Consider the following 12,431-nt stretch of genomic DNA (forward strand, 5'->3'; position numbering starts at 1 on the left):
ATTAGGGACCTGGCCCAGCCCTGCCTCATTCTGTCTCGGACGGGCTCAGACGGGCCCGCCCTTGGCCCGGGCTTCGCCCACGACGTCCCGCGACGCGGGAGCCCTCACTGCCTCTTATGCGCCACCGGTCGCAGGATTACTGTCGGCGGCATCAACTTCCTGCCGCGGGTCACGCCGGGACTTGGAGTCCAACCGCTGTGTCCTAGCCGGGACGCTGGGGCACTAAGGCGCCGAATTGGCTCACTGGGGCGCTGAGGCGCAGATGCGCCGGGTTTGGGCGGCAGTACAGGTAAGTGACAAGCCTGGAAAGATTCGCCCCCGCAGCTATGGGCTCCCGCTCCACCGGAGCCCTCGCTGCCTCTTATGCGCAACCGGGTGGAGGATTACTGTGGGCGGCGTCAACTTCCTGCTGCGGGTCACGCCGGGACTTGGAGTCCAAGCGCCGTGTCCTCGCCGGGAGGCTGGGGCGCTAAGGCGCCGAGTTGGCTCACTGGGGCGCTGGGGCGCAGATGCGCCGGGTTTGGGCGGCAGTACAGGTAAGTGACAAGCCTGGAAAGATTTGCCCCCGCAGCTTTGGGCAGAGGAAATCAGTCTTGTTACAGAATACCGAAGCTCTCTGTAAGTTTTCTGTAACTTTCACAGAGGTCTTTTTAGTTATTCCAAGCCCCTTAAACACTTTCACGTTCTTGGCACTTTAGGAGCAATGCGGAAAGCAGAGCATGCTGGATATTGTAGTCCTAACCCCCAGGGGGGCGAGAGAATGTCTCTGCTCGAACTTGCAGGAACCGGGTCTTCCTCTGGTTAAAAGTGCCCGACAGTATCGCAGTGAAAGTTCGTCTGATTTACGGAGGGTTTACACAGCACATTTTACGAATTCGGGGGCTTTTAGCAGACGTGCCGCTTTCTCTACCGATACCCAGAGCCTGCCGCCGCAAGCGCTGGTAATGTGGCTGGAAAAGACTCACCCACCGCCACTGCTGCGGTTTTTTTGGTGGGGTGCAGGTCCGCAGTGCTCAGGCTGGACACGGGCTCAAGCTCAGGAAAAGCTCAGAAAAAGATTTATCACCGCACTTCACTGTCTCAGACTGTCTCGGACTTCCTCAGCCACTCCAGAAGTGCCAACAACGCCGAATTAACAAAGAAGCCAGGAGCTCCACGACCGCCAGCTGCCTTCCGCCCTCAGCCTCGTGGAGGGGAGGAGGAGCAAGGAGCAAGGATCCCATGAGTTTATAATCATTGTTAAGTAGTGATATCCGTCTGTAGGACTTGTACTTTTTAGAATTTTTGTTTGGTTTCAGAATTGTTGTAATTGTGGCATCATTCCAAGAATCCGGGACTACAGCTTCTTCTATATAAACTGAGTTAAGTAATGAGGTTAATGCGGGAGTTCCCATTTTTCTAGACTTTTAATTGCTATAGATACTCCTTCCAGTGTTATTAATTTATTAAGAAGGAGTTTCTTATCTTGTGTGATTTTTGGCAGAGGATCAATTAAGATCCAATTAAACATTTGTTCATCAGATAATTTTATCTCTTCCTTGTATAGATTCTAAAAGAAGACTATAAAAGCACTCCCAATATCTTGGTCATCATATCAGATTTCACCTGACTCCCTCTAATACTATTTCCTTTATTGAGTTCTGTACTATGTCCCCCCTGGTCTTCCAAGCCAGTAGCTTCCCGCACCCCTCCCCGAATTCATAGTTTGAAAGTTTACTGGCAAACCATTTTTTGTTTACTATACCTTCTAAGTGCTCTACTAGGTCTTTTCAGTCAGTCAGTCAAGATACTTTTATTCGATTAATAAAAATCAAAAAAAGACATGAATACAAATACATCACAAGGAATAAACAGTAGCAGTCCAATGGGAACAAATATGACATTGGTATAAATAACACTTAATTAAAATACAATTTAAAATGTTTCTCAGCGTTACATTCAAAAACAGACAATTAATTCATATGCTAGGGGAGAATGCCCTGAGACCTGCGGCGACTGTTATTAACACGGACACGCGCTACCAAGTAGCTTGCTACATGAAAAGTGACTCGTGCTCTAGATAGGAGTTGCAAGAACAATAGAGCGGGCCTCACCTGGATGAAACCCGCCTCCCTTAAAATTGGCAGGAGGTATTTTTTCCTAATTTCTGCGTAATGGTCACAAAACATCATAAAATGTAGTGTGTCCTGTGTTGAAAAATTGTCACAGTCACATGGTTTAGCCTTATATGGGTTGGTCCATATAGGGAAGGAACCAAGCATAAAATGTATTAAGTTAAAACGAAATCTTGTTAAAAGAAACCGATGAAACGGTCTCGTTACCAAAATAAGATAGGGTTCGAGACCAGGGGTGGTTAAAAGTGCATAGTTTCTTCTTACAAGCAGTTTCTCCATCTCTGTTGCCTCCCGCTCAACAGTAAATAAATTTAACAGAGCAATTCTAATCTCCCTCACGTCTTCTCTTTTGATTCATCCTGGGGAATGAAAAAGCTCTGGTCTGCCTAATTTCGTGAGCATAACCTTGATAAAGGCCAACCATGGGATCTTGTGAGCTTTGTCCAGAGCAAGACAATCCTTGAGAATCAGGTGGTTAAGGGAGATTTCCTGGTTAAGCCAGGTTTTAATCTAGCAAATCACAGGGGCGGATTTCAATAAATCTGTGACAAAACCTAGCCCTAACTCTGAGTGAGTTGAAAAGGTGGGGGTGGACGGAGAGGAGAGATCTTAAAAATGTATTCTCCACCTTTTGGATGTTATCTTGATTTATGTACCCCCAGATAGCGGAGCCGTAGGTGGCTATCGCCAGACATCTGGTTTTATAAACTTTAAGTATAGCCTCCATTGGTCTGGCTCCCAGCCGTTTAGCGAATCCCAGCAAAGCCGCAGACGACCTGGCGACTGCGTTGCTTTTAGACTTTTGTTGGGGACCCCAGGTTCCTTGCTCATCAAAGATGACACCCAAATAAGAGAAATTGGGAACCCTCTTTACTTCTTCCCCCTCACAGAAGAAGGATCTGCATCTCCTTTTCCTACTACAGGCTCCCACCACAATTACCTAGGATTTAGCTGTATTAATTTTCAAATCTAATGATGGCATTAAGTCACGGAAAGAGGCGAGCAGTCTATTCAGAGCAACCCCCGATCGGGCTAAAAGGACCGCGTCGTCCGCGTATAGGATGACCGGGATATTGGTTACTCCTACACGCGGTACGTCCACAGTGCCCTCTGCTAGTGCTGGCTCCAAAGCGTTTATATATAATGTAAAGAGAAGGGGGGCCAGGATACATCCTTGCCTGACCCCCCTCTCCGACTTAAAGTGACTTGTGCACCTCCCCACTTGGGTGACTCTAACTGAGGCTAAGAGACCACGGTGAAGGTCAGCTAAAAAACCAACTAAGGGAGGATCGATGCCTAGTTCTAGAAGGACCTTCCACATCTTTGACCTATTGACTAAATCAAAAGCCGAGGAGAGGTCCATAAAAGCCTTGTATAAGGACACCTCCTTAGCAATCGTGTATTTGCTGATTAAAAGTTGGAGATTCAGGCACTGGTCACAGTGCTTCTTACGGCCCTAAAGCCGTACTGGGCGTTGGACATGATACCACTATCCTCAAGCCAGTCTGTGAGCCTGCCTAATATGACTCTGCCTAAGATTTTAACGGCAGAGTCAATTAGGGAGATGGGCCTGTAACAGGCCGGATCTCCACGTTGTCCCTTTTTAAAGATTGGTATGATAATGGACTTAGCCCAAGACTGTGGATGATTATTTTCTCTAGAGGCATTAAAAACATTTGTGAGGATCTTGGCCCAGAATTTCGGGACACTCCTATACAGGTCAGCTGGGACCCCGCCTTGTTGATTTGTGTTTAATTAATGGTTTTTTCAACATCTGCCTCCTCAAAGGCTATAATAGGCCATGGTTGGCACGACAGTAGGGTCACTTGAGGAGGCTCAGTACTCGGCTGGGAATAAATGCTGCCAAAGTGGGAAAGCCATAACTCATCTGGGATAGAGCTTTCCAAAATTTGGTTTTCCACCCCCGAAAAAAAGGGCTGATTAATAATGGCCCAGAATTTAGCACTATCTCGCAAGGCCTCTTCTCATAACAGTTCAGTCCAAGCTTCACTTTTAATCTGGCATTTACCGGCATGATTAGTTGTTTGTATAATTTCCGTAATGTTGCTATTTGTGCTCTATCTCTAGGCACTTTTTTCAGAGCTTTGTGAAGGGCAGAGTGTGCTTTAGAACAGTTATGATCGAACCATCATTTGCCTATTTGGCTGCCATTATTATTTTTAACCCTCAGATCATTATTAACTTGTTGACATATTACATAAAAAGCTTCAACAATCTCTGTGTTAGGTGCTAAATTGTCCAAACATATTCCCACATCCTGTTCAACCTTGCTCAGAACGTTATGTAAGAAATTTTCCGGAATCAGGTTAGCCCATTTTAGTCTTCTGCCCTGATCTTTAGGTGACAAATCCATAACGGTTTGAACATGCTTCTCTTTAAAACTCAGAGACCTCCCTGTAACCACCTCTAGAGTCACAGGGTTATGGTCACTAAAAACAGAGTCTACTACCCTATAATTAAAAACTTCAGACAAAACTAAGGATGACAAGAAAATATAGTCCATAACTGTTCCAGTAAGACCACCCTTAAATGTAATTGGTCTTGGTCTACCAACACCACATCCTGATTCATATAGATTCAGGGAGGCCAGGAGGTTCTCCAGAGCTTCACCTTGCTTAGTGTGTTGGAAGTGTGTAGTTAGCGACTTTGGGGGCCCCACGCTATCTTCCATAATACACTCTAGGCTGCATGGATGGATGTTAAAGTCGCCCATGAGGAAAACCTCAAAGATGTTTTGTTTACTTCTGTAATTGTCAAAGAAATCCTCTGGGGACACTAGGGGGCTGATTATGATGGAGGATTTTCCGCATCCTCCGGGCCGGCGGAAGCCACCGCCGGCCCAGAGGATGCGGAAACTCCTCTGCGGACCCACCAAGGACCCACCGCCACATTAGGATGGCTGGTGGGTCCTGGTTTCAGTCCGCCGCTTTTCCACCGCGGTTGACTTACAACTGCGGCGGAAAAGCTGTAAAGTGGCTGGCGGTGTCTATCAGACACCGCTAGCCACATTAGAATGGTGTAAAACAGCTGCCTTTCCACTGCGGCTTTTCCGCTGTGGAAAAGCATGTGTAACTTCACTGCGGGGGCCCGTTGCGGGCCCCCTGGGTGAAGGAGGGGATTGGGGTGCACATGGGGGGTACCATGGTACCCCCCTGCATTTGTATGCAGCAATCGGCAGGCACTGCACGGTGCCTGTCGCTTTTTACATACAAATGAAATGTATGCATTTTTACCATTGCGGCGGGTGCAGCTTGAAGCCACACCCGCAGCAATGGTAAAATAGAGGATGTGACCGCCAGGGTGGCGATCACATCCTAATTTGACAGAAGGGAACTCCGCAGGCCATGCGGAGGTTCCCTCCTCCTCTATGGTCGCGGACGGACTCAAGTCCGTCCGCGATCATAATGAGCCCCTAAGTGTTGATTCAGACCAGTACTATCAGGGGGATTATAAAAATTAATGAATAACACAGTAGGGAGATTCGTGACTGACAATTCAACGATTAAGCAGTTATAGGAACCAGAGTCCAACTGTTTGAGCACTCCATTCATATTCAGTGGTACTAAAAGAGCCAAACCTCCCTTTGGTCTACCTATCAATCCTGGGGTAGCCGGGGTGCTGAAAAGGACATGACCATCCAAAATAAAACCATGTGTTGTATCCCAGGTTTCTTGGAATGCTAAAATATCATATGATTTAACTAGGGCCAACCAGTTTTCATCTTGCAATTTGGATCTAATACCGGCGATGTTCCAGCTGAGGATTCTACAGACATTATCTCTGTGGGTGGCTTGGGGTCGATCACCTCTTGTATATCATTTAATTTGTTTAGTCAATCGATCTCCTCCAAGGAACACAGGGGGGAAAATGATTGGACAGATTTAAACCCCCACTCTGTGGGTTCGCTAGACCCTGCTCCTGGCCCCTAAGGCTTCGTCAACTTAACTAGGAATTCTATCGGTCGCAGGTGCTTTTCCATTTTTTAGACTTCTATTTGCTATAGATACTCCTTCCAGTGTTATTAATTTATTAAGAAGGAGTTTCTTATCTTGTGTGATTTTTGGCAGGGGATCAATTAAGATCCAATTAGATATTTGCTCATCAGATAAATTTATCTCTTCCTTGTATAGATTCTAAAAGAAGACAATACAAGCTCTCCCAATATCGTGGTCAGCATAGCAGCTTTCACCTGACTCCCTCCAATACTATTTCCTTTATTGAGTTCCGTACTATGTCCCCCCGGTCTTCCAAGCCAGTAGCTTCCCGCACCCCTCCCCGAATTCATAGTTTGAAAGTTTACTGGCAAACCATTTTTTGTTTACTATACCTTCTAAGTGCTCTACTGGGTCTTTTGTTTCCCTCATCAATTTGCGCCTGAATCTTATTATTTGAATCTTGATCAGTTACCTCATGCAGATTTTTTTGCCAGGTAGCTATTCTCTTTATCTCCTTGATTTTGTTGTCGTTTTTCTCTTCCTACGGATGGCATATCTGGTTATTATCCCTCTGATGAAGGCTTTATACACGTCCCATATAACACACAAAGAGGCGGAACCCGCATTTAATTCAAAATATTCTCTAGTGTCTCATTTCAGATTTTCTAGTATTTAATGTTCTGTTCAAGTACAGTATTGTATTTGAAATTGATATCCGTCTGACAGCCCACTCCTAAGAAACAAAGGGATCATTAACCGGAGTCCAATCTGAAAGAGCAATTGCTGAGTTTGTCCTGGGAACCAAGCAGTTCTTCCTGGTGCACAGTCAAAATATCGAGTCAATGATGTCGACATGCTGTAACATCGACACCAAAATATCGCAGGTAAGAAATATTGATGTTTATAATAGCGATGTAATAAATATCATTTTTTGATTAGTGTGTGTAATATCGATGTAGGTAATGTCGAGATAAAAAATATTGAAATGTAAAAATATCGTTGTATTATGTTTTGTAAATTGTAATATTTTATTTTTTATGTATGGTTATTTAATTTTTTAAGAAGTATTTAAGAAATTTCAAATTTTATAAATGTTTTGGGAGCGGGATGTTGGGTTTATAGGGGATAAGGGTGGGGAGTGTATTAAAAAAATATAATTGTTTTTTTTTTCAATTATTTCAAATAGGAAATTAAAATTTTGAATTTCGAAATTTAGTTTAAAATTTAGGAGTGGGATGTTGGGTTTATAGGGGATAAGGATGGAAGTGTTTTAAAAAAATATATAAATGAAAAAAAAATGTATTGAAATATGAAAGCAAAATTTCGAATTTCGAAATGTAATTTAACATTTAGAAGCGGGATGTTGGGTTTATAGGGGATAAGGGTGGGGAGTGTTTTAAAAAATATATACATTTTTTTAACAAATTAATTGAAATAGGAAAGTAAAATTTCGAATTTCGAAATTTAATTTAAAAATTAGGAGCGGGATGTTGGGTTTATAGGGGATAAGGGTGGGGAGTTTAAGAAAAATATATAATTTGTTTGAAAAATGTAATTGAAATAGGAAATAAAAATTTAGAATTTTGAAATTTAATTTAAAATGTAGGAGCTGGATTTAGAGTTTATAGGGGATAAGGGTGGGTAGTTTAAAACAATATATATTATTTTTTTGAAAAAATTAATTTAAATAGGAAATTATAATTTTGAATTTCAATTTAATTATAAAATTTTGTTGCAGGATGTTGTGGTTACAGGGGATAAGGGTGGGGAGTGTTTTAAATATTGATATTTTTAAAAAAATTATTTGAAATAGTGAATTAAAATTTGTATTTCTGAAGTAAATTTTAAATTATAGGAGTGGAATGTTGGTTTATAGGGGATGAAGGTGGGGAGTATTTTAGGAAATGTATATAATTCATATTAAAATTTATAAGAAAGATAAAATAAAAAACTTATATTTTTATAAAAATGTGAAATATTTATAAGTGGGCTGTTGAATTTATAGTGGGAAAAGGTTGGGATATTTAGAGAAAAAAATGTTAAATATTGTATATTATTTATTGAAATAGAAAATTCGATTTTTAAAATTTATGAATTAATTATATATTTTAGATTTGAGTGTGAATAGTAAGTTAATGTAGACTGGAGTGGGAATAGTAAATTAATTAGGTTCAGTGTCCAGCACCTACCCCAATTAAATGTACGATGGAGTGGGAATAGTAAATTAATTAGGTTCAGTGTCCAGCACCTACCCCAATTAAATGTAGACTGGAGTGGGAATAGTAAATTAATTAGGTTCAGAGTCCAGCACCTACCCCAATGAAATGTAAACTGGAGTGGGAATAGTAAATTAATTAGGTTCAGTGTCGAGCACCTACCCCAATTAAATGTAGACTGGAGTGGGAATAGTAAATTAATTTGGTTCATCGTCCAGCCCCTACCCCAATTAAATGTAGACTGGAGTGGGAATAGTAAATTAATTAGGTTCAGTGTCCAGCACCTACTCCAATTAAATGTAGACTGGAGTGAGAATAGTAAAATAATTAGGTTCAGTGTCCAGCCCCTACCCCAATTAAAAGTAGATTGGAGTGGGAATAGTAAATTAATTAGGTTCAGTGTCCAGTACCTACCCCAATTAAATGTAGACTGGAGTGGGAATAGTAAATTAATTAGGTTCAGTGTCCAGCACCTGCACCAATTAAATGTAGACTGGAGTGGGAATAGTAAATTAATTAGGTTCAGAGTCCAGCACCTACCCCAATTAAATGTAGACTGGAGTGGGAATAGAAATTAATTAGGTTCAGTGTCCAGCACCTACCCCAATTAAATGTAGACTGGAGTGGGAATAGTAAATTAATTAGGTTCAGTGTCCAGCACCTACCCCAATTAAATGTAGACTGGAGTGGGAATAGTACATTAATTATGTTCATCGTCCAGCCCCTACCCCAATTAAATGTAGACTGGATTGGGAATAGTAAATTAATTAGGTTCAGTGTCCAGCACCTACCCCAATTAAATGTACGATGGAGTGGGAATAGTAAATTAACTAGGTTCAGTGCCCAGCACCTACCCCAATTAAATGTACGATGGAGTGGGAATAGTAAATTAATTAGGTTCAGTGTCCAGCACCTACCCCAATTAAATGTAGATTGGAGTGGGAATAGTAAATTAATTATGTTCAGTGTCCAGCACCTACCACAATTAAATGTACACTGGAGTGGGAATAGTACATTAATTAGGTTCAGTGTCCAGCACCTACCCCAATTAAATGTAGACTGGAGTGGGAACAGTAAATTAATTAGGTTCAGTGTCCAGCACCTACCCCAATTAAATGTAGACTGGAGTGGGAATAGTAAATTAATTATGTTCAGTGTCCAGCCCCTACCCCAATTAAATGTAGACTGGAGTGGGAATAGTAAATTAATTAGGTTCAGTGTCCAGCCCCTACCCCAATTAAATGTAGACTGGAGTGGGAATAGTAAATTAATTAGGTTCAGTGTCCAGCACCTACCCCAATTAAATGTAGGATGGAATGGGAATACTAAATAAATTAGGTTCAATGTCCAGCACCTACCCCAATTAAATGTACGATGGAGTGGGAATAGTAAATTAATTAGGTTCAGTGTCCAGCACCTACCCCAATTAAATGTAGATTGGAGTGGGAATAGTAAATTAATTATGTTCAGTGTCCAGCACCTACCACAATTAAATGTAGACTGGAGTGGGAATAGTAAATTAATTAGGTTCAGTGTCCAGCACCTACACCAATTAAATGTAGACTGGAGTGGGAATAGTAAATAATTAGGTTCAGAGTCCAGCACCTACCCCAAATAAATGTAGACTGGAGTGGGAATAGTAAATTAATTAGGTTCAGTGTCCAGCACCTACCCCAATTAAATGTAGAATGGAGTGGGAATAGTAAATTAATTAGGTTCAGTGTCCAGCACCTACCCCAATTAAATGTACAATGGAGTGAGAATAGTAAATTAATTAGGTTCAGTGTCCAGCACCTACCCCAATTAAATATAGATTGGAGTGGGAATAGTAAAAAAGATAAATGGTAATGTAGTTTCTTATATAGCGCATGTATCACCACAAAGGGTATCTCGGCTTTGGGAACCCGTCCTGGTTTTTCCCTGTGGGATAGCCCAGCTGGGCACCCCCAAGGTGAAAGCCAGGCATCCCGCCGCGGGGGCCGTAGTGGAGATTGAGCAAGCTATTGCCCAGAGTTGCAGAGCGTGAACCCCTGATTCAAGTAGGCACCGAAGCGAGAATTATCAGGTCCGTGGACATTTGGGCTCCAAACCCTGCCGCGTCGGGAATTGAACCCTGGTCCCGGGCCGACCTCTGCTTCTGGGTCTGCCTCCTCTAACCGGTGAGCCACACTTCTCCAGTAAATTAATTATGTTCAGTGTCCAGCACCTACCACAATTAAATGTAGACTGGAGTGTGAATAGTAAATTAATTAGGTTCAGTGTCCAGCACCTACCCCAATTAAAAGTAGACTGGAGTGGGAATAGTAAATTAATTAGGTTCAGTGTCCAGCACCTCCCCCAATTAAATGGATATTGGAGTGGGAATAGTAAATGAATTATGTTCAGTGTCCAGCCCCTACCAGAATTAAATATAGACTAGAGTGGGAATAGTAAATTAATTAGGTTCAGTGTCCAGCACCTACTCCAATTAAATGTAGACTGGAGTGGGAATAGTAAATTAATTAGGTTCAGTGTCCAGCAGCTACCCCAATTTAATGTAGACTGGAGTGGGAATAGTAAATTAATTATGTTCAGTGTCCAGCACCTACCACAATTAAATGTAGACTGGAGTGGGAATAGTAAACTAATTAGGTTCAGTGTCCAGCAGCTACCCCAATTAAATGTAGACTGGAGTGGGAATAGTGAATTAATTAGGTTCAGTGTCCAGCCCCTACCCCAATTAAATGTAGACTGGAGTGGGAATAGTAAATTAATTAGGTTCAGTGTCCAGCACCTACCCCAATTAAATGTAGACTGGAGTGGGAATAGTAAATTAATTAGGTTCAGTGTCTAGCCCCTACCCCAATTAAATGTAGACTGGAGTGGGAATAGTAAATTAATTAGGTTCAGTGTCCAGCACCTACCCCAATTAAATGTACAATGGAGTGGGAATAGTAAATTAATTAGGTTCAGTGTCCAGCTCCTACCCCATTTAAATGTACGATGGAGTGGGAATAGTAAATTAATTATGTTCAGTGTCCAGCACCTACCCCAATTAAATGTAGATTGGAGTGGGAATAGTAAATTAATTATGTTCAGTGTCCAGCACCTACCACAATTAAATGTACACTGGAGTGGGAACAGTAAATTAATTAGGTTCAGTGTCCAGCACCTTCACCAATTAAATGTAGGCTGGAGTGGGAATAGTAAATTAATTAGGTTCAGATTCCAGCACCTACCCTAATTAAAAGTAGATTGGAGTGGAAATAGTAAATTAATTAGGTTCAGTGTCCAGCATCTACCCCAATTAAATGTAGACTGGAGTGGGAATAGTAAATTAATTAGGTTCAGTGTCCAGCACCTACCCCAATTAAATGTAGACTGGAGTGGGAATAGTAAATTAATTATGTTCAGTGTCCAGCACCTACCACAATTAAATGTACGATGGAGTGTGAATAGTAAATTAATTAGGTTCAGTGTCCAGCACCTACCCCAATTAAATGTAGACTGGAGTTGGAATAGTAAATTAATTAGGTTCAGAGTCCAGCACCTACGCCAATTAAATGTAGACTGGAGTGGGAATAGAAATTAATTAGGTTCAGTGTCCAGAACCTACCCCAATTAAATGTAGACTGGAGTGGGAATAGTAAATTAATTAGGTTCAGTGTCCAGCACCTACCCCAATTAAATGTAGACTGGAGTGGGAATAGTAAATTAATTTGGTTCATCGTCTAGCCCCTACCCCAATTAAATGTAGACTGAAGTGGGAATAGTAAATTAATTAGGTTCAGTGTCCAGCACCTACTCCAATTAAATGTAGACTGGAGTGGGAATAGTAAATTAATTAGGTTCAGTGTCCAGCACCTACCCCAATTAAATGTAGACTGGAGTGGGAATAGTAAATTAATTTGGTTCATCGTCTAGCCCCTACCCCAATTAAATGTAGACTGAAGTGGGAATAGTAAATTAATTAGGTTCAGTGTCCAGCACCTACTCCAATTAAATGTAGACTGGAGTGGGAATAGTAAAATAATTAGGTTCAGTGTCCAGCCCCTACACCAATTAAAAGTAGATTGGAGTGGGAATAGTAAATTAATTATGTTCAGTGTCCAGCACCTACCACAATTAAATGTACGATGGAGTGTGAATAGTAAATTAATTAGGTT

The 12,431-nt window shown here is 41.7% G+C and overlaps 1 long non-coding RNA gene across 1 annotated transcript in view; it reads left to right on the forward strand.

The window, feature by feature from the left end:
- The first annotated feature begins 444 nt into the window (after positions 1 to 444).
- LOC147668866 (uncharacterized) overlaps positions 445 to 12,431 on the forward strand; it is a 58,621-nt gene continuing 46,634 nt past the window's right edge. Inside the window, exon 1 of the long non-coding RNA XR_015303793.1 lies at positions 445 to 536. This is a non-coding gene — a long non-coding RNA (uncharacterized LOC147668866). The remainder of the gene's footprint in view (positions 537 to 12,431) is intronic.

Source organism: Lissotriton vulgaris, unplaced genomic scaffold, assembly GCF_964263255.1.
Source record: "Lissotriton vulgaris unplaced genomic scaffold, aLisVul1.2 SCAFFOLD_740, whole genome shotgun sequence".
Taxonomy (NCBI): domain Eukaryota; kingdom Metazoa; phylum Chordata; class Amphibia; order Caudata; family Salamandridae; genus Lissotriton; species Lissotriton vulgaris.